At 38.9% G+C, this 22749-nt stretch overlaps 1 protein-coding gene across 4 annotated transcripts in view; it reads left to right on the top strand.

Annotated features, from left to right (window-relative positions):
- LOC134627414 (cadherin-22-like) overlaps positions 1–22749 on the top strand; it is a 158960-nt gene that overhangs the window by 17847 nt on the left and 118364 nt on the right. Inside the window, exon 1 of one of the 4 annotated variants that reach the window (XM_063473466.1) lies at positions 11950–12151. The exons of the other annotated variants lie outside the window; for them this stretch is intronic. The gene's annotated coding sequence lies outside the window, so the exon portion shown is untranslated. Of the gene's footprint in view, positions 1–11949; positions 12152–22749 lie in introns of those variants that run through there. 4 annotated transcript variants of the gene reach the window in all.

A 22749-nucleotide genomic window follows, 5' to 3' on the forward strand; every position in this document is an offset into this window, starting at 1 on the left:
ACACTGTAAAATAAATTTTTAAAAAAGGGAAAAAATAACTTTGTATAACTCCAGAAGTTTGTAGAAGGTGATATTTGGTTTCACAGCCACGCAAACAGTTTAAAAAAATTCTTGTGTTAATGTCAGCTTCAGTGCTGCCTATTCTAAAGTCGCAAGAAACTGAATGCTCACCTGAATTCAGTAGCAGTGTATTTTGAGAAATATACCAGCACAAGGTAATGATGCTATAAAGATCAGAAAGCACAGGCACAGAAAGAAAGTCTTTTGACATTCAGGTAATTAAGTATTTGATTTTCTGCAGATTTAAGAGACTTGTAAATTTTAAAGAGTGAGTTTGTTCACTGAGCCAATTAGGAAGATAAAGAAAAAGTAGGGTGAGGTTAGCATCTATCCCTTTATCTGTTTAAATAGTTTGCTTTGCCTACTGTTCCATTTTTGTTCTGTGTTGATGTGTTCCTACTTGTTTCGTGTCTCGAAAAGTTAGCTAATTTATGGCCACGTAGACTTTGTTTTTGATGTTGTTGCTAGGACTATTATGGTTTGTAAGTTTAGTTTTATATGTTAACTTGTGTTGGTGTCTTCTTTTCAGTGCTGTGCATCGTACCAGCTTCACAATGGCATTATATGCATAACAGACTGCAGCTTTTTTATAATAGCATTTTATAATAAAATATGTTAACTATGTTATTGTTAGATTGTAAAATATAACAAAACAACATAATAAAAATATAACACAACTAAAATTACCATAACAATTGTCTGACCCATGTACTGTAAACAGTGTTGGGGAGTAACGGAATACATGTACCGAATACATGTAATACAAGGTGGTATTTAGAATACAGTTACTTTGTTGAAATAAATGGATTACACGGCGGTATTTTCCTGTTTCATATTGTGGCGGGTCAGGACTGTTTGGGTTTGTTTGACAGCTACGCTCTGTTGTTCCAGGCGGCAGCGTTATGGTTGCCATGGTTACAGGGCGACGCTCTCTCTCTCTCTGCGTGTTTCCTGGGTGAGAGAGCGCTTTTTTGTTGTTGTTGTTGTGCTAAGCTAAAAGGCAGAATGCTACAGGCATGGCCCTAAAGAATGTAGCCTCATGGGCAGTGTAGTCCGTGCTGCAGCGAGAATGGACTGCCATACACGTTATGTGTCTGTGAGCGAGGGAGGGAGAGAAAGGAAAAGTCCGAGCTGTCACGGAGCAAAAACGGGAGCTGGAAGCATGTAAATATAATAATAACCACTGCAGCCGAGAAGAGTGCCTGACGAGCCCAGCTGTAAGTAAGCTATTAAGACTCGACTGTACACTGTGTTCGTGTTTTCCTCTGAAACAACAATTGGAGCAGCCTTTCAACGCCTCTCTCTGTCTCTCGCAAGCAAAGTTGACCCAGACAACAAAGTAAAGCTATTTTTCAGCTACGAGCCCGACATGGAACCCAACGTATTAGCCAGAGGTCCCTTTACCTCCAGTAATAGAAATAAATCACACAGCAATAGTACATTCATGTAGTTGTAAAAAGCATGATAATATATTAAGTAATCCAAAGTATTCAGAATACGTTACTCTCATTGAGTAACGTAACGGAATACGTTACAGAATACATTTTGGGGCATGTATTCTGTAATCTGTAGTGGAATACATTTTAAAAGTAACCTTCCCAACACTGACTGTAAATAAATAACATGAGGAATAGGGAGCCAGAAAATCTTAATTCAGTCAGTAGCACTGTTTCACATGGGACAGGGGGGTCTGGGAGTTTCTGCTTATAGTGCTGCCCCCACAACCAAGACCTGGGTAAGTGGAAGAAAATGGATGAGTGGATAGTGGCTCTGTGTTGTAGTTCCTAACTCGTTTACCTTACATGCAAAAGATCCCCTGTTTGATTCCTAAAGGAAATACAAGCTCAGCCTCAGGGCGTCACAAGCTGGTATATTCTCAATGCTAGTCCCAAACCTGGATAAATGGGAGAGTCACATCAGGAAGGGCATCCTGTCTAAAATCCGTGCAGATCAAACATGTGGACCCATCTGTTGTGATGACCCCTTGGGAAATAGCACAGCAGCTAAAAGTACCTTTTATATTTCATGGTGCTACATGGGGAGAGAAATAAAGAGTTTGGAGAGAGCTGACTGATTTGGAATTTTGCAACACTAGATGTATTTGTGTTTTTGTTGAGTTAAATGGTGCTGTGATCATTAAGCCTGCTGGTGACAGCAGCAGATATTGCTGCTGATGGGGGAACTGAAGCAACTGTATGTTTTACATGGTCTTGCCTCGGATATACCACAGATACTTCCATTGTATGCCTGGAAATATGACCCTCCTGCTCAAAGTCAGCACAGATGTACCAGTGAAGTCCCATTTCTTCACCTGCTCAAAGTATAGTCACAGGCAAAAGAAAAACAACTACATATTGGAGACAATCACTGTGCATTCACTTTTCAACTTATTGTTTCCAAGAAATATTAAATTAAGAAATAAACCAGAAAGTTGCCCCTTAAGAACCTTTATGTGCTAGATAATTGTTGCAAAAAACTTTTCGTTGGATCCATAACTCTAGCTCGAAATATCATCACAGTTTACCACTGTGATGAATATGAGGCAATGAAAAGCTGATCTAAATAGTAAATATGAATCTCTTGGTGTATTTACATTAATTATCCTTTACTGCTTTATTTGAATTCTGCAACGTTGGTTTTCCATTACACAATAATATCAGAGAGACACAGAATTTCAAATATTTAATGAATTGTCAATGAAGAAAATTACCTAAACAACATTTCATTTCTCATTGCTCATTTGCTATCTGAATCACGTTTCTTTTAATCATTTATGCCATTTTTTCATTGGCAAGCAAAGGTGAAGGCTTGTCATTTATAACAAAAAATGTGATTCAGGCACTCCTGGTAATTGCTTTGGTATGGGAGACGTTGCACTCTAGAAGACATTGAAATAGATAGCATAATTCTTTTTTGTGAAGGATGTGATGTTTATTAGAGATCTATCAAGTGAGCCAGGGTATTGCGCTGTAACTCTACAGTACCTGGGTTTATTTATTGCCCTAGCTTGATGCCTCTAGAAGACCTGTAATAGAACTGATAAACAGGACAATTATGCTTGGAACTGCTTTAGCTTGTATTGATAAGGACGTTTGCCACTAAAAAATAAATTGTGTAGCCTTCATTTCATATGACAGGTTGTAGTTCACTCTGCTCCACTTTTTAAGTGAGTGAGTTTGTTCATGGAGCCAATTAGGAAGATACAGAAAAAGTAGGGTAAGGTTTGCATTTATCCCTTCACCTTTTGTTTAAATAGTTTGCTTTTTCCTTTCTGTATCAATTTTTTAACCTTCTGTCCCATTTTTCCTTCACACTCCTATAAAGAGTCTCCAGAGTTGTCCTCCAGAGATTCAGTGGCTGCATTGTTACATCACAGTTTGCCCTTAGTTTTAGTCAAGCCTTCTGTTAGTCCAAGAAGTATCATTTTTTATTCATTTCACTTCAGAAGTCAGAATTAAAAAGCTTCCTCTTCTTTTTCCCAATCAGGAAAATTTGTAAATAAACAGCAAAGCCAGCAGCTGACGATTTGAATCTGTTTATAGATTTACAGAAATTTACAAGTTTATGTTCAATTTGGACACGAAGCATATTATATCTGTGAGGTGTTTATTAGGAAAACACATGAATGTGTGTTACAAATTTGTTCCTTCTTGTTTAGTGTCTCCAAAAGTACAGCTAACTCGCTGACTGATTTTTTCATATTGTGCTAGCTTTATTGTGCTGGTGGCTTCTTTTCAGTGTTGTGCACTGTATCAGCTTCACAATGGCAATTACAATTGGGAAATATGAACAACAAAGAAACATTGTTGTTCAGACCTGACTTCCTGCAGCTGGACTTAAAAAGAGCATTTTATTTAAAGTGCCCAAGCCCAAAGTACAAAAGTGAAGCAGCACTGTTTTCATTGTATTCCCCATACTCTTCCTTTGTACTAGTGTTGCATATTATTTGAGAAGCACAGTTCCAGCTAGTCTTTGCCCTCATACCTGTATCCTACATACTTATGTAGCATTATTTGTATTTGCACTTTGTGTGCCGATTTCTATATCTCTGTAACTAACTGAATGCGAATTCAGATTATTTCTGAAGGTTTCGGTGTCCAGTATGACCAATTTGTCAATCTAAAAAACTGAATATTTACCTGTCATAGCCCTTTAAATACATTTGCCATTCTTAGCAAGCTGGAGTTACAGAGTTCCTTGGGGTCGTCTTGTATTAGTAATGATGTAGACTTCAGGCATGCTCTGTGGCCTGTTTGTAAATATATTTGTCACTGTATACATGGGATGCATGATCCCTGTTTATGCATTGTGCTTTTCTGTACCTTGCATGTCCAAAAAGTTAACTGGGGCAAACAAGTCTCAAATACTGAAACAGCCTCCAACTGCTCAATGCTCACTACATCAGGTAGTTAAATTCATCACAACTGTCTGGAAATCAGATGACTATATTTCTGTTTCTTAGGTTTTGCAGCTATGTGAAAAAGGAACTTATCAGCAACAGTATGGTAGAAAAAAACTGTCTCCTGGTTCGTTCTGGTCATGATTCAACATTTAAGAGTAGGAGGTGGCAGACAGTAAGAAAAGGAAGACTGATGGAAAAGGAGGAGTAAATGTCTCCTGGTATAGCAGGCTAGTTTAGTTGCAACAGATTTGCAGAAGATAGTTTCAAACCACCGTAATAACCCAGGCTGTGTTTTTGTGTTGATTATGAACATAATCTATATCGGAATTTAGAGTTCACTGAAAGTACTGGTGTAAGACGTCAGTCTACTATAAGTGGTGCATTTATTGACAGTTTGTCAGTATTCCTGGAATACATTGAGGAACTATGCAAGGCTACAACCACAGGCATCCTCATGATACATGCTATAGCACCATAAGCTACAGCGCTATTTTCATTTTATTGTAAAGTGAGAAGTAGTAACAAGACTAATGAGAGCTGCTTTACACGCAGCTGCATGCACACTAACATGCAAAACTAGCAAGTAAAGCAAGAACTATTTTAAATTCTTTTCAAATACATGTCTCATGGAAGAACTACTGTAGTTTTTACCAGGATTTCACCTCTGAGGGATGGGGAAAAGTGTATACAAGCGTGTACAAAAATACACAAGGCATCAGTAGTGCTGTCTTTACAGCATGTGATCAGTCCTGCATTTGTGCAGATCAAACTGCCCTTCAACATAAATCATAAAACTCAAACAATACACCGTAAATACTTTTGTTCAGTAACACTTTGTAGAGTAGGATCAACAAAAGATTATGTGAACAAGCTACAGGGACTTTGGAAGCTCAACAGGGGTACTTTGAGTTGTATGACCTGGATAACGCAGGAAGTCCTGGAATCATTCACACAACTGCTTTTTTCATTACTTCAATCACATCATAAGAATTCTACATCAAAAAGCTTAAAAACTTACTTTGGAAATTAGCACACCAACTGTTGGGTTTTCTGTTGGTTATTCTTTGAAGCACAGTACCCAGATGTTTGCCATGAGAGAGAAAAAACACTGATACTGCCTACCCTTCCTTCAATGAAACCATATGTCCAGTGACTTTAACGTTAATAAGTATTCTCCTTTTTTTCTTAAGAAATTCAAACATGTAAGAAAAAAAAAGTGTAACAGACTTCTCCCATTAACAGTCTCTCTTGCACATTTCCTGTTTCTTGTGTGCTGGCAGTGGGAACCTTTATGAATCATTGGTTGTTAATGGGACATTGACTATTCCAGTCACAGCAGGAGTGAAGGAAGGGGGCAGCTGGGAGTCCCAGGAGTACTCAGACCCATGGCAGATCCATTATTCATGGTTCACCATGGGCTTGTAGCGAACACTGACACCCGACCTGCCTAAATCAAACAGGGCCAGTGAGTTTAATGCCTCTTGGGAAATGTGAGGCCCAGGTAAAGGTGGGGTGATGGGGAGTAGGGGGGGGATTGTTACGATCAGATCAGAAAGGATAAGAGGGAGGGGTTAAGGGGAAATGAGGGAATAGCTCCTGTTCTCCACTGGCTCTTTCTTGAAAGATGTCACCAGAGTAGCTTCAAAATCAGCCTCTCATGATTTCTTTCTGTCTTTCTTCCTTTTTTTCTTTCTGGCCACTTTAAGTTTGATATGATTTTTTTTTTTTGTTCTTGGGGAGGGGGCGGGGTGTTATTGTGATCTATCAAAAAATACAAAAATACTACATTGTAGGAAAGAGATGCTGGGAATGTGTATAAGAGTGCAATCATAAATGTGTCCTACTGCTATAGGTTGGAATAACAAAGCAGAAGCTTCACCAGTCTTCAGAGTGAATGAGAAATCAGCAAGACCTCACTAGTGTCCTCTGTGTGTCATTGCTATGCAGGAGTGTTAGTAGTAAGGCTCCATTCAGCCTATGAGCCAGAAGGTGACACTGAATTGAAGCCAAGCGCTAAACACCCAACAAGGGACTGATTGCCTTGCCTACACCAGCATTTGAATGAGTTACAAATCACAGAAAGCTTAAGAAAACCTTCACTGCTGCTATGATGATAACAGACCAGATTTTTCTTGCAAAGTTATTCTTTGAACATACTGTATGTCTTAGTAAAAAAACAAAACAACTAAATCTGCATCATATTCATGCATACCAAAAGGTTTTACTGGCTTCTTGAAGAAGACAAACCAAAAACCCTGTAAAGTCAACAGTGAAATATGAGAGTCTTCTTCTTTCAATTAATTCACATTCTGCGATGTTCCTGAGCTGCAAATTAATAAATAATAAATAAACAAAAAATAAACTGGGAAAAAAAGAAACCTTACCAGCTTTAAGATAAATTTTCCCTTGATAACTTCTGCCCTGATGTAACAGGTCATTACTGCCTTGTTTGTGCTTGTCTGGTTTTTCTTGAGTAATTGTATAAAATCAGCGGAAGCGCAAAGTCATGGCACAGCTACATTAAAATTCTTTTATTTATTCTCTATGTAGATATGGGAGCTAATGAATCCAGAGACTGCTTTACAGTGTTTGTACATGACACACAACTCATTTCCCACAGACAAAGAGACCCTGAAGTCCTTTGTAATTACCCACAGAGATGTTGAGCTGTTTGGTTGCCGTTTATCTCCCTCACTCGACACATCCCATGGGCAAGTTCCTCTTTGTTCTCAATGAAAGCCCCTCTGTAACGTGCACGCGCTTTCTTTGATCCTACAAACATTTTTAATTTGAGTTAAATTTTCAAAATTTACTTATTAGATAATCATCAATTTGTTTCTGCATGAACTGACATTGCAAGCAAGGACTTGGAAGTGTCTTAGCTCTTTGGCATGCATTTTTTTGGAGCATTTTTTGGGAAGATAGCCAGAGGCAGTCAATACTTCATCAAATCTTCAGTGTCACTTTGAGCTTGTCACTGCATTAGCTGTGTGTCTTCTAATGAATATGCAGTGACGCACCTCTATCACGTTGGCGCTTTAACATTTTGAGAAAAATACCATTAATATTTGTTAAAATGTTCTGTGAAGGTATGAAGGCACAAGTGCAAAACTCAAGTTTGAGGACAACATATTGTAAGACTGAGCAGTGTATAAATTAAAAGTGAAAGGACTGTAGGTATTTCTTAAACAGATGCAGGTAATGTTTTTTTGGATAGCAGATGACAAATTGCTTTAATGAGTAAGAAATTATCTGACATGTAAGGGGTTGGGAATCATTTTAAAAGTCATTTTGCTTTGTTGACAGACCGAATGAGGCATCAAAATTTCAGTGATGGTGTCCAACTCCTCAAATCTCTGCTTTGGTCAAAGGTTGTTAGTCCTAATAAACACAGAAAAATATGCTGTCTTTTTCCCCCCTCCTCTCTTCTCCTCTCCTCTCCTCTGCTCTCTATGCTTTCTATCTTCACTCCCATGCTTCTTTCCATCCATTGCCAAGCCTCAGATTAATGCATTTGACAAACCACTGAGCAAGAAAGGGCATTAATAGCTACTCAAAGCAGAGAGCTATCATGGGAACCCTTGTTGTGAGAAAATTACGCATCTTCAGACCCGCAAGGCGCTATGCGGGGATAACAACACTACTACACACTGTTTTCTAAACACTGTCTTGGCCAAGCCTGAAAAGCAAGAGGCAGGAGAAACTTGGGCTTCAACTGGCAAGGCACGCCAAGGCGAGGTAAAATGTGGGAGGGCGGGGAGTGGGTTATGTTTCCTGGATTAATGCGTATAGCCCTTTGCTACTGAAACATCTGGTCCACAAAGGCCTAATCACCAAATGACATGATGAGCCAGCTTACAGTGGCAGACTGACAATAAAGATGTGGTTTATTCCTTCAAATACACCATGGAATTAAATATGCGTACGCACACTTTGTGTCTGTCATGTGTGTGTGAGCGTATGCGCAGCCAAGGATGTGTGTCAATGTACATGCATGTATATTTACATATGCTGTAGGTTCTTTAAAATATATATTTAAAAAAATGCAGAATTCTCGTGTGGCTGATTTGCATACACCTATGAGTGTTTTTGCTGTTTGACGTTATTCTCCACAATTGCTCTTGACAAATGACCACAAAAGGCTGCAGCATACTCGTGTCTAAAGACATGGAGTGTTTTTACAACTGTATGACCTTCATCGTGTTTTCCTCTGGTATTTTCAAGTGGCAAACACATTAAAGACTCGAGGTGAAAAAAAATACATATTTAGTTCCAGCCTATGAACAAAAATAATGATCAAAATGATTTATAAAAACAGTTTCTAAATGCATGACACATTCAAGGGAATAGTATGAATGCATTTAGCTAATTAGCTTTCAAAATAAGAAATTGGCAAAGCAAAATGCTGACCCCATTTGTAATTTTGAAACGTTTGTTAGTTTGCCATTTCAAATGTTATTGTGTTTGTGTTTTTTTTTTTAAGTATCAAGAAACCTTTCTTTTAATGAAAGTTCTTAGATTTCTTGAAAGCTTATATTCTTTTTTCTGCAAGCAAACTTAGGAAACAAAAGCTTTCTCACGAGTACTATTTTATTTATTTTTAGAAATTAACAACTGAATTACCAGTTGTTGTTTTTTTTACATTCTGCTGTATTTAGTTTGATATCATCTCAAGTTCACTGACATCAAAAGCAGTAATGCGCACGTTAGGAAGGTTTGCTTTTACTTTCAGCAAATGAGATTTTGACACTAAATATAGAACATTTCTGGGTCTAAATATGTGCATGGTCCATTTTCAACATTTGAACCAACTCAAATAACTTTTTTTCCCTTGGAAAATACATTTTTGTACATTTAATGAATTAGTTTTACTCTACATAGTGTAATATCCTAACTATAACAAGAACTGTAATGAATGACTTGCAACGAACTGTGCAAAACTAGACTTTTATTAATACCTCAAATTTTTGTGTCATCAAGTTTTTCTAACCCTTCCACTGACATTTTGTGCTGCTCTCAACGGCTGCTGCAACGGAGACTGCATTCTCATTACATTCTCGCCATAACGCTCAGGTATGTTATTCATTAATATTTACTTGTCCATGACTTCTGTCCTGTGTACCTGCTTACTAAGCACCACTGTATTATTCCTGGACATTCTCATCAATATTGACTCTCCTACTGCTATCTGAAATGTAGTACGAATCTCACCTTTGTCAGTATCTGTCACAGTCATGATTACAGTCGGCTGATGCTGCAGAACAAAAGTGTAAAGGTGGATGAGGAGATGCTTGCAGCACCTGACTGAATGTTTGAGAGCTTCCCTCTCTAAATAATATTGGTCTTGTATACGAACATGAACGAACCTTCTAAAGCGCATTGTGACTATATAGAGCATATTGTCATGCATACTGCGTATATCTAAATAAGTGGCTAATATTGCCTTACTTGTTAATGCAGTCACAATAGACATAAATGTGTTGTTAAATGCCATATGTTAAAATGACTGGTGTGTGTGAGAGAAAGTGAGAAGGATAAACTTTGAGCTTCATTTGGATGGCTTTGGGCTGTTGACCCGGTTTGAGGAAAATTGTTTTTCTTCTTAACACAAAAGAGAAAGAAAGGAAAAATAAAATCCAACATGAACACACAAACACATAAGGACTCATACATGTGAGCTTCTACAAAAACACACAACTGCAAACTCATATACACACCCAGGCAATGATCTGACAGGTGAGAATGGCTTAAAGCTAGGTTAAAGGGGGAGCACACTACATAAGCAGGTCACCTCTCAGGGGACATAGCAATTTTTCAGTGTTGCACTACACAGACGCCCAATACCCCACCCCACTCAGTACCTCAAAAAAAAAAAAAACCCCACACAGAGGATGGGTGATCTTCGCTTGTTGTTAGTCCTTCTATCAGTGCTGTCTTTTTGTCTCTTTCTTTTTTTTAAAAGTGGCTTCTCTATTAGCTCCTACACTTCACTTCAAAATTGCAGTAGCTTTCACATGAAAAAAATGGCAGTGTACAGTGCAAGCTAGTGCATTAGGGACTGGTGTAAGTTTTTAAGCCTTTTCTTTTTAACAGAGTGTCATTGCAGACAGTGTAGAGTAAAAAGTGAGCATAAAGGGTTGTATACAATATATATATAAACATAAAGCACTTTTTACAGTCATGTAGTACAACAATATAAAAAAATTAATAATAATCATAGAAAATACATTCAAATTCCATATATAGCAATACAGTTATTATCAGTAGAAATCTCAACAGAAAGAATAGTTAGACAAAAAAGTTGTTACATTTTTTTTGAAGGACTCTACAGTTTGTCTCGCCATCACACTAAACTACCTCCTCCAAACCAGTAAGACATTGAAATCCGAAAATACCTCTTGTACCTGACGATTTTCAAACAAATACTTTTTTTCCCCCGCTCATATATAAATCATTCAAGCACAAAAAGGCACCTAACTCAAGGGGTGAGCCAGTGTTGTGTGATGACAGAAAATTTTGAATTTTATCTTTAGGCACTTTGTCAGTGTCAGTGTTTGTTTTTGTGTTGCAAAAATACATAATTTATTCTTTTTTTGTTCATTGAATCTGTGATGAACGCCAAAGATGACACAGTTTAACAAGTATAAAATTGTCGTTTTGCACTAACAAGATGATTTTTAAAAGCTTATCATCTTACCATCTTTGGAGATGGTTTAAGACCAACCAGAGACTTGGCATGTCAGAGCAATGTGTGCAGTGTCCATTAAAAAAATGTGGAAAAGTGGTGGAAAAAAGAAGAAGAAACGGGCCTAAAAAGGTATATTCAGCTAATGATCAGTACGTGAAAGTCCTGTTCTCAAGAAATGGGGGAAAGAAAATCTTGACAAGACCTGACACAGGACTTGAGAGATGCATTTGGCTCTTTAGTTGTTTCAGCTACTATTTGCTAAAATCTCATCAGAAAAAGCCTCAAGGCAAAAGTGTCTGTCACACATGTTACAAAAACTATTTGATTGTGCTTTGGTGCAGAATAGTTTATTCATGGTTTACTAATATACCCTAATAAGTTGATTTAAAGACTGACTTTCCTCAAAATGTCCCTGAGAATTACTTCAATCCTCTGACTACTGATCCTATATATATATATATATATATATATATATATATATATATATATATATTATTTTCTTGTTTAATGATAACAGATTTTCTCGCAAAATCCTCCAGCAAGAGACCTTGTGATTCAGACTGCTTGCAGCTTGTCTATTGTGTGCCAGTGTGCACTCTGAGCATGTTGCTGACAGTGATTTGTGTTTGCAGAGCCTGAATGGGCACTGCTCATCGAACATATTTGACATCCTTGTTTTATAGATTCTCCAGTTTTGACTGTGTGCACTAATGGCTACCACTCTGTTAGAATATGTTCGAACAGCCAGGAAAGTCTGAAAGACCTCTTAAAATACATCTATCATCTTCTTCATAATGTGGCGCCCACAGGAGACGCAGCCATCCCTGGAGTTTTCTTTCTGAACAATGGTTCCATTTGGACGGGTCGATGAATGGTCATTCAGAGCAGTGTTTTTTTTTTTCTTTTCTTTGAAAGGCTGGAGAATTTTAGGTTGAGGTTTAAAAGAAGGACTCCTAGGTCTGTCCACTTCACATTGGAAAGATAAAAGCCTCATGAATCAGGTGAGATGTGTTTTAATATCATGGAGCTTTTCTTAGAGAGTTGACACTTTCACGTTGAAGTACTGTCTGACAAGCCAAGTAACTCTCTGATGTTGTCAGGGTGTGATTGGTCAGACCTTTGCTCGGTATGCTCTGTATTCTCACAAAAATCTTTTCCAGCTTCTATTTCTGTCAGTATTAAGAAGGTAACAGAATAATTACAAATGTAAGCAGTGATATTTAAAGCATTTTCATTTTAAAGCAAGCAGTGTTCTCCAAAATTAGATAGGTTCACCAATTTCTCCATTCCCAATGCATAACATATGCGAGACTCTCGCTTATCTCACTTACACACAAGCCATCCTTTGGAGGCATTTTGTGATGCACCAGGTTATGGTGCACATTCTCTCTCAGGACTGTCATTCTCAACACATAATTCTGCAATGCAAACGGTTAGTGGTGTGATAGGGCATGTTTTAACCCAAGCTTAATTTGCACATAGGCACAAATAAATGAGATAAACATCCATTTTCTCAACAGTTTATCCAATTTGGGGTGACAGAGAGACAGACAACCATCAGTGCTCACCTACAGCTAATTTGAAATAACCTGTCTTTGGATTTTGGGAGTAAGCCAGAATAGCTGGAGAGATATGAACATGGAGGCACAGGGAGAACGTGCAAACTCCACACAAGAGAATTTAAACCCAGAACCTTTCACTGTGAGGCAACAGTTCTAATAACTGCGTCACAATTTTTTTTTTTAGTTCAATATCCATTTATGCAGAGATGTGTATGTGGAGTGAACACTGTGTGCCTTTCTGATCATAACAGTTTCATAACCAAATCATTTTCAAATTGGCTGCAGATTGGCTGAAATCCAGAATTCAGCTTAAAGCCCTTCTGCTCCTTCTGGGCATTTCTCCTCTACACTCGTACTCATTTTACTCCTCATGTGTTTGTATGCCATCACTCCTTTGTAGTCTCTCTATGCTCTTAACCTCCAACTGATCATTGCAAATTGCTGCCCCACCCCGAGGTCAATTGTGTTAGAAGTTTCTTTCCGTTAGAAAAAGGTTCTTACTCCCCACCATTGCCAAGTTCTAGCTTACAGCAGTTCAACAGATTGTTGGGGTTTCATTTTTAATTCTGGAAACAACATCATACGCATTAGATGCAATCTTTCATGTCACACCACAACCAGATTTGACTGGTGACATTATGTGCTTTCAGCAGTGTTTTTGTGGTCAGTCTGTTTAAATTTCAGATCATATTACAATGTCTTCAGAGTGACATAAAAATAAAAAAATAAATTACTTTGTCCACTGAAAAGAGCTAGGGTATGAGGCCTGTGACTAAATAAATTAATATTAAAACACGGTAAATGTACAAATAATTTTCCCGAAACCTTTAACTAACTTTAACTAATGCAAAAACACACATTTATTTGCAACAGGACACAACTACTCACTAGTTGGTCAGCCATGTAGCTGAGTCAGTTAGGGAGAGGAAAACGGGGCATGTGTGTGATTTGCATATCTCATAAACTCATAAACAAATTTATTCACAATAAAACAAAGAAAACATATGAAATGTCTCAAATGAGACATTTTAGTATTTCATGAAAAATATTACCATATTCTGAATTTGATGACAGCAATGGGTTAGGAAAGTTGGGACAAAAGGCTTCTAAAGTGCTAATTTTGTAGCTAATTAGGTTAACTGGCAATAGGTCAGTAACATGACTGAGTATAAAAAGGGCATCTGAGAGGTGGAGATGTAAAGATGGGAGGAGGTTCACCAATCTGCAAAAACTGTATCTACAAATTGGAAAACAACTTCATAATAATTTTCCTCAATGTAAAATTATGAAGATAAGAATATATCATATATGAATGTGATATGTGAATATATAATCACCTACACTACATAATATCATCAAACGATTCACGTAAACTCTTTGAGCAAAATCAATACTGGATGCCCATGCATTTAAAATAGGCATGATTCTGTCATGGAAATCACTGCAATGGCTTAGGAACACTTCCAGAAATGTCTTTCTGTGAACTCATTTTATCATGCCATCATGTAAAGAAGAATCCATATGGGATCCAAATCTGATCCTAAAAGGAATCTCCATTTTTAAATCTCATTTAAAATGGACTGAGGCAATGTAAAAAAACAAACAAAAAGAAAACCCAAAACCCATTTGTAAAGCATATTGGTAAAGACACCATAATGCTAAACGGTATATACAGGCTTCAGAGAAACATATGCTCCATCCAACATACATACATACAAAAAATGGGATAACGTTTCTTTCTCAAAAGTCTACCTACTGGTATCCTCCATTTCTAGACATTTGCGGACTGTTGTTAAGAGAAGTGATAAACATGGCATTGTTTGAGATGTGTTTATGCCGCTAGATTCAAAATGACCTCATTTATTTCTTAAAATATTATAATTTTTTTCTTTCATTCTTCTTTGGTTATGCAGATCAGTAATAAATATGCAAATCATTGCATTCTGTTCCTCTCCTGCGCTCGCTACCTTATCGTGGTGGAGGGGTTTGTGTGTCCCAGGGATCCCAGGGGCTATGTTGTCCGGGGGCTTTTGCCCCCTGGTAGGGTCTCCCATGGCAAATTGGTCCTGGGTGAGGGAGGAAAACATCGAGGGAGCAGTTTACCCTGCCCGGGATAGGGTTACCGGGGCCCCGCCCTGGAGCCAGGCCCAGGGAGGGTGCCCGAGGGCGAGCGTCTGGTGGCCGGGCCTTAGTCCATGGGGCCTGGCCGGGCACAGCCCGAAGAGGGGACATGGGCCCATCCTCCCGCAGGAGGCGCCGTAGGGGTCTGGTGCATTGTGTGCCGGGCGGCGGCCAGAAGCAAAGGTCAACAGATGGATTGGTGCTGCGGCCGCAGTGATGCGGACGCTGCACCGTCCGCATCACTCTCTCTTCGTTGTGGTGAAGAGAGAGCTGAGTGTAAAAGTGAAGCTCTCAATTTACCGGTCGATCTACGTCCCTACCCTCACCTATGACCACGAGCTGTGGGTAGTGACCGAATCGCGGATACAAGCGGCGGAAATGAGCTTCCTCCGAAGGGTGGCTGGCCTCTCCCTTAGAGATAGGGTGAGAAGTTCAGCCATCCGGGAGGGGCTCCGAGTAGAGCCGCTGCTGCTCCACATTGAAAGGAGCCAGCTGAGGTGGTTCGGGCATCTGATAAGGATGCCTCCTGGGCGCCTCCTGGGTAGGGATGGGTATCGTTTAGGTTTTATCCGATACCAGTACCAAACCGGTACTTTTGAAACGGTGCCGGTGCTTAAACGGTGCTCGAACCGGTGCTTAAAGAATGGAGAACACACTTTGTCCAATAACCTCTCATGTTTAGCTGTTTTTTTGTAAAAAGATAACAATGTTAGCCTTTTCTGCAGCTATAGGGCATATATGGTATCACTCTTGGCTGGAAGCAGTGCTTAAACAATGGAACAAAACACAAACTTTGTCCAAAAACCTCTCATGTTTAGCTGTTTACCTCTTTTTCTTTGGTCATTTTAGCCTTTTTGGCCAGGGTGAAGGGAGTACCTGCCATCAAACAAGAAGACAGCCGCATGTAACTACGACTGTGTTTGCTAGTTCACCTTACATGCGTTAATTTAATAACGTGGTTAGCCTACTCAACGTAAATTACACACGAACAACATTAAGCTACTCACGCAGAGAAGAACGGCTGCTGCTGCCATCATCATCCGTCATCATTTCTGCTACACTGGCAGGGCTAGGGGCCAGGACTCTCCTCTTCGGGTACTTGGGGGATGTTGCTAACTCCGGGTCCGATAACAGGCAACCCACCCGCAGTAGATGTGCACGGTGTGAGGTCTCGCAGCAAGCGGTGCATTTCTCGGCTTTTAACAAAATGCTATACGTTGCTAGGTGTTTCATCAGATTCGAGGAGTTACCTCCTTTGCACAGTATCACAGTATCAGCTTGAAGCACTTGTTGCAGGCTGCTGAGTTTGCATATTTTGCTGTGAAGTACAGCCAGACTTTTGACCGCTTGGCCTTGGGCATTTTTAATCTGTAGCTCTGCTCTAAAAGAACGTACGTACCTGGGCCCGCCTACTACGCTTGCAAAGGTAAAATGATTAGCTAGAATCCAAAGTGTATGACATCTCAGGAAAAAAAAGCACTGAAATAAAGCACCGAAATGTGCGCTGCTTTTCGGTCTGGTTACTACCGTTTATGTCAGAACCGGTGCCATAATGGCACTGGATACCGGTACCCATCCCTACTCCTGGGTGAGGTGTTTCTGGCATGTCCCACCGGGAGGAGGCCCCCGGGGCAGACCCAGGACACGCTGGAGAGATTATATCTCTTGGCTGGCCTGGGAACGTCTTGGTGTTCCCCCGGATAGGCTAGAGGAGGTGGCTGGGGAGAGGGAGGTCTGGGCTTCTCTGCGTAGGCTGCTGCCCCCGTGGCCCGGCCGGATAAAGCGGAAGAAGATGGATGGATGGATGGATGGATGGATTTTATTCTGTTTTTAAATACATCTTAGATAGCATTCCAACTTTTTTGTTGGAATTGGTATTGTAAAAAAAACATAAAACAAACTGCCTTTGCCACTGTAAAGTCAGAACACTCCTGACATGCCCACATGGAAAAGCAAAATAACTAACAATAACTCAAAACTACATTGAACAAAAGTTTAGAAAATGCAGAATGTAACTGTTTCCATGTAGCAAACACATTTGAATTTTGGTTATTTTTCAGTTGTGACTGTACTACTGTATTCACTGGGGGCAGTGAATCCTCTCTCAGGTAGATTTAGAGACAGGAGCTGGAGCTAATGGTGCTGGCTAACCATTGACACTCTCTCATTAAGTGGGAAGATTTGTCTGAGTGGCCAGTCAGGACATTACACAAGGTCAGAGCTTCTGTCTGCCATGGGAAAATAAGTGAAGTAGAAAAGAGAAAAGAGGCCAAGCAGACAGGCTAGAGACAAGATGCTCGCTGTGCTGTCTGAAAGCTCCTCTCCTCTCAGGCTGGCAGGGCTTGATGTGAGCAGAGTTTGAAGTTTGGACTTTGGTCACTGCCGCTTTTGAACATGGTGCTATTTCATGCCTGGATGATGTGTGTGTGTGTCTGCCTTGTGTTGGACTGTGTATCTATATAAACTAACTTTGCTGGCCACTGGGTGAGGTAGAGACTCTTTTACAGGTCTATGAGAGTTGCTACCAGAATTGGAAATCAATAATATAGATAGGATACGCATTAGGAGATCCAAGCGGTTTTAACAGCCCCATTGTCATTCCACCACTTTTGTGAAGTGCAGGGAAGTGGGCTATTCTTTCAAAAAATCTTTTTCAATTTTTGTAAGACTGAGGAAGATAGACAGCTACACAAACAGAGAGACAAAGACAGAAGGAGAGAGGCAAAGACAGGAAGCCTTTAGACAATCACACTGAAAGCACATTTTTGACACGTCTTATGTTCGACAGCCATTCACAGAAGCTTTCAGGAAGTAATTTTTTTCCAGACCATCAGCCACTGAAGTGATCCATGGTTGTTTTCTCATCAGGGCTAAACACTCTGTATGACTTACCCTTCACCAAGGAGGCTGGCCTTCATGAGCATGTTTGCTAATAATATATTCTGAAAAAACTAAACTTTTCTTCTGTATTAAAGAGCTTGCATTGTATGCCCATTTGAGCTAAGGCAAACATATACTCTAAGATTTAAAGTGTCTAACTAAGGCCATTAACTAAGCCATTGCCAGATGGTAGAGCAAAATCTGCTGGTACTTTTCTGCATTCATAGTTCCTCAACACCGCAGACAGCCCCAAATTTTGACAAAACCTCAAGTGCATTCAACAGAGAGGTCTAGGAATTCATTGTTGGACCTCTCTGGTGACCTGCTTCATATTTTCTGACAAGAGTTTGTATTAAATATCTTGAATTTGGGTTCATCCCCCCATAAGATCTTTTGTCTCTGATTTTCAGTCTTGTTCTTTTAGATTTTGTCGTGCCTTTTCTGACTATTCCATTCTTTAAAACAGCAAATAGTGATGGTCCAGATGTAGACGACTTTTACTCAGTGCTGTAGCTCTATGATGAATAAAAGTGCATACCATGCAAGTATCTCATGGTTAGCTACGTTTTTAAATTTTATTTTAAAGCCCTGCACCAAAAAGAATAGATGACATCAAGAAGTGCTGTTAAGATTTGGCTGTTACAGTGATAGTCATTTCCCCAAATACCACTGGACTCATAAAAGCATCACTTTGAACTGTCTTTTAGGCTCATATCTGCCTAAAAGCTTCACATACTGTAGATCACAGTGGTTTTTAGTGACATTGCTGAAGACCAAACCCTTCTCTTTCAGAGAGATTAATCTAAATGTTAATCTGAGTCTTAATACCGCTGCTCATTTCCATGTTGCAGCTCTGCTTTGTATGTATGTGGTGCTGTGCTTCGTATTACTTATTGTTTAACTTAGACAATTATATTCACCAATGCCAATTTCTCATCTTCAAAATGTGTGTAGTTAATATGGGTGAAAGTGTAGTTAAGGAGCCTTGGAAAAAGTGGAATCTTTGTCAATATTTATTCTTAAAAAATGCACAGTAAGTGTTTTAAAGGTCAGCTTTCCCAATAATAGCTCATCATATCTACTTAGTTTCTCGTACATATTGTTGTTCATTGAATGTGAGATTCTGTTTGAATAAGAAGAGCTGTTATTATGAAGCTTTGGCTGGAAATGTAGGCCATTCATTGAGGCAAAATTAGATAAAATTTCCTAACATAAATGAAGGAGGGTGATGATTAAAGACGTATGTAAATCAGAAAAAAAGCAAAATTAATATGTCCTGAGTGAGGCACCCAGTTATACCTTGATATTCTAATTAATTCTCTAGTCACAACTTGCACTGATTTAACAAATTCAGTTATTTTGGTAAATGGTTGTTGCTGTTGTTGAATTACAACAACAGCAGGTCTTGTAACTAGTTCCCAAGAGAAAATACATAGTGCTTTCTACAAATGGACATGCAATAGTAATTACAGAGTTCAATATAGTATAGTATAATTGCCTAATATAGGAATAAAAATAGACACATGACACAGTAAAATTATTTGTGTCCATTTTGAGAGTTAAATTTTCCATGACACTTACCTGCGGACAACTGTCTATCCAGAAAGAAAAAGGGTGACACAAAGGCGTAAAATGAAATAATAATATTAATTAAAAAGTACAAAAGTCACACATTTCATATCCTGTGCATATATCAAATACATATCATAAAAAGCATTTATGCATTATTAAGCTTTAAATTAAATTGTTAAAATTCAAGTTATATAGTGGAGCCTCCAGTACCTGATCTCTCCTCTTGGCTGCCATTTTCAAAATCATCTTCAACATGAAACATTTTAACAAGATCTTCTTTAGCAAAAACAGGGGGAATACTTGTAAGCATGCACACAAATGTTTGTTCATGAGTGTCAAATTCAAAAAAGAAAGCAGTGAAACTAATTAGGTTAACTCTTTTTAATTACCTGATATTATTTTGACCAAACAACAAAATTAATTGTGTTTCTTCTATGGAAATAATTCGTCATTGGAACTCTAATTAAACATCTGCAGAGCGAGGTTTGAGAGAAAGGCAGTTTCTGAGACGTGATGTTGGGGGGCACAGGAAGGATTCCTGTTGTTTTCTTAAGAAACAATGCACCTGCTTTTCCCAGGCTAGTCTGTTTTTGGCCAGCACATTATGCTTGAACAGAGGACATCCACCCCAACAAATCGACATGTGGTAGTATTGACAACAGGTTGTGTATGATTCACCTGACTGGTTAGTCTGCACTGTAGGACCTGAATAATCCCAAAACTTGTATGTAAACACATCGATCTATGGGTTCATCCATCCATTGATCCATCGATCCAACTATCCATCAATCAACTGATCAAACACACACAAACCCACACATGTGCAATAAGGGTGCAATACTCTTTTCTGAAGTTGTATTTTTACTCAGTTGTATATAGAATTTGTATTCTATTTTTATCCTATTGTATATTTTATTCTATTTTATTCTGTACAGTTGTGTACAGTATTTTATTCTTATTGTATTCTAATTTTTGCTATATAACTTTTGCACTGTCCACTTGAGTACTCTGAGAGACACAACAGACATGGGAGGAACATGAAAACTCCACATCTTCTTGTTGTAAGGTGACAGTGCTAACCACAGTGTTTTTGTTTTTCCACTAGTGAAAAATTGTAGCACATCAGTACATCTACACTTTGACCAAAATCTGTGACTGAGATATTTTAGCTGAGGATAGAAGTATAATTTTCTAAACAACACAAGTAAATAGGTGCTCCATGTAAGAAGTGATTTGCCTCAAGTGAGTTCAAATACCTTGGAGTCTTGTTCTCAAGTGGGGAAAAAATGGAGAGGAAGATTGACAGGTGGATCGGGACACTGTAGTAGTAGCGTTGTTGTGAAATGAAATCTGAGCCTAAAGACAAAGCTAACAGTGTTCTTGTCAATGTATGCTCCTAGCTTTACACATGGCCGTGAGCTGTGGGTATGGAGTGAAAGAATATTATTGTAAATGCAAATGGAGAAAAATGTGTATCCTTCGAAGGATACACAGTTTCTCAGTTTTACCCCTGGAGATAGGGTGACCTAAGGGCACTCAATAGAAAAGAGACACAAGGAGATAGCTTATGCGGAGACTGTAGTTCAGGAGACAAACTCAAGAGATACATCTCTGGGTAGGATTGGAAACAACAGTGTATCACCCAGAAAGAAGTAGAGGTGTTGGAGGGGGAGTAGGCAGTCTAGGCAGCTCTACTTGGGATGTTGTCCCTGTGATCCAGAGGAGGATAAGAAGTAGTTAGTTGCATACATTTGCCAGTATTACAACTAGTTTGATCTGGTCACCCTGAAGTACTGAAAGACTGATAAATCAAGGTGATTTGGGTTTGGGAACATGGCTGCAGCTCTGTTGGCCTCAGTGGGATTCTTGGATTTGCAGCGGTACAGTAAAAGCTAGGGTTACTGAGATTGTAATGCCATATTTAAATGTCTCTTTTTTAAAATATATTTTATACCATTAGTGATTATGATCTTTGTTTCAATTTTTAAAAAATATATCAAAACATACCTTATGTTTACTGTAGGTGCACCTCTGTTTTGAGACATACTTCATCTATGACTCTTAAATATCAGCCCCAAACATTTTCAGTCTTCAGCCTCACTGTATTGGATAGACCAATTTAACAGTGCTTTACTTCAGTCTGGCTCCACACACAGATAAGAATATCCCAGAGCAGCTGAAAGAACCCTCTCATTTCCTTCATCATGTTATCTTAAAGGCATATTCTCTCATTTCCACCGGATACTGTCATGTTTCTGGGTCCATGTTTTACTTCTCTGCTCGGCACAGGGAATCCTTAACTTAGAAAGTCAAAGGGAAATTGGCCCTTCTCATGCTGTCTTTTTGAGTCACTTTAGAGCTCTCATATTCTTTTATTCCTCAGTTGTAAATAATGCTTTTTCATTGCACGCATGCCTTAGCTCAGTAATGTTTTGAAAGTATTTTATGAATATCAGGATTTGTTTGAAGTTGACGCCTATTTCAAACGTAAATCTCCTGGCCTTCTAGTTCAACCCCTCCCCTTTCCTCATTCTCTTTGATATGCAGGCAGTGTACACAGAGCTGATTGAATTTGTATTCATCTTTTTTCTAATTTCAGAAAATGCTTTTCTGTTACTATATTTTTGGTAGTTCCAAAGAAACACTACAGTCATTTACCCTTGATGTCTTTTAGTGAAGACTGCTAAATGGGGGGAGAAGAAGTAAAGGTGTCTGACTGATTTGGAGATTTAGTTTGCATTCTAACTGCACTTCCAAGTGTTATACACATGAGAGGGGATCTTCTGACATATGCTTCTGAGATTTTAAAACTTACACTGTAGATTAATTTAGTAATATGCCCTAAAAAACTGCATTTCCCCAGTCACAGTACACTACACACTACAGTATAGCAAACGTCTCTTACACCCCCTAATAGAAGCACACTTTGCAGTGTGAATCTCAGGTTTGACATGCTGTCTGTCATTATCATTGTCTTGGCCTAACGTCTCAGTCTCTATAACTTTTTGAGTCACTGCCTAAAGTTTGATTCTCTTTGAAAATGTAAGAAGAGTGCAAAACACAGGTTGCAACTGTTAGCTATTTAGAAAGCTTTCGAGGTTCCAACACTGCTCACTGGGAAACAGACAGATGCACGTGATTCATTTTCCCACATCTACACACACAGACAGACAAACAAACACACACCCGCACAGATACACACACACACACACACTCTGACTCATAACTTGCTGTGTTTTTAGCCATAGGGAAGTCCTTTATCCACATAACTAGATTAACTCACAGTGAGCACTGATCAGCTTAATTTGGATTCAGCCTACTTAGCCTTCCCTGGTCTGCCTGTCAGTCTGCCTTCATGTTCATCTATCATTCTGTGTGTTTGAATGGCAAAGTATTTGTCTACATGTCTCTCTGTCACTTTATTTACACGCCTCTCTCTGTCTAGTCTTTAACAAGGATTATAT

The sequence above is a fragment of the Pelmatolapia mariae genome, linkage group LG5 (assembly GCF_036321145.2).
Source record: "Pelmatolapia mariae isolate MD_Pm_ZW linkage group LG5, Pm_UMD_F_2, whole genome shotgun sequence".
In the NCBI taxonomy this organism is placed as follows: Eukaryota; Metazoa; Chordata; class Actinopteri; order Cichliformes; family Cichlidae; genus Pelmatolapia; species Pelmatolapia mariae.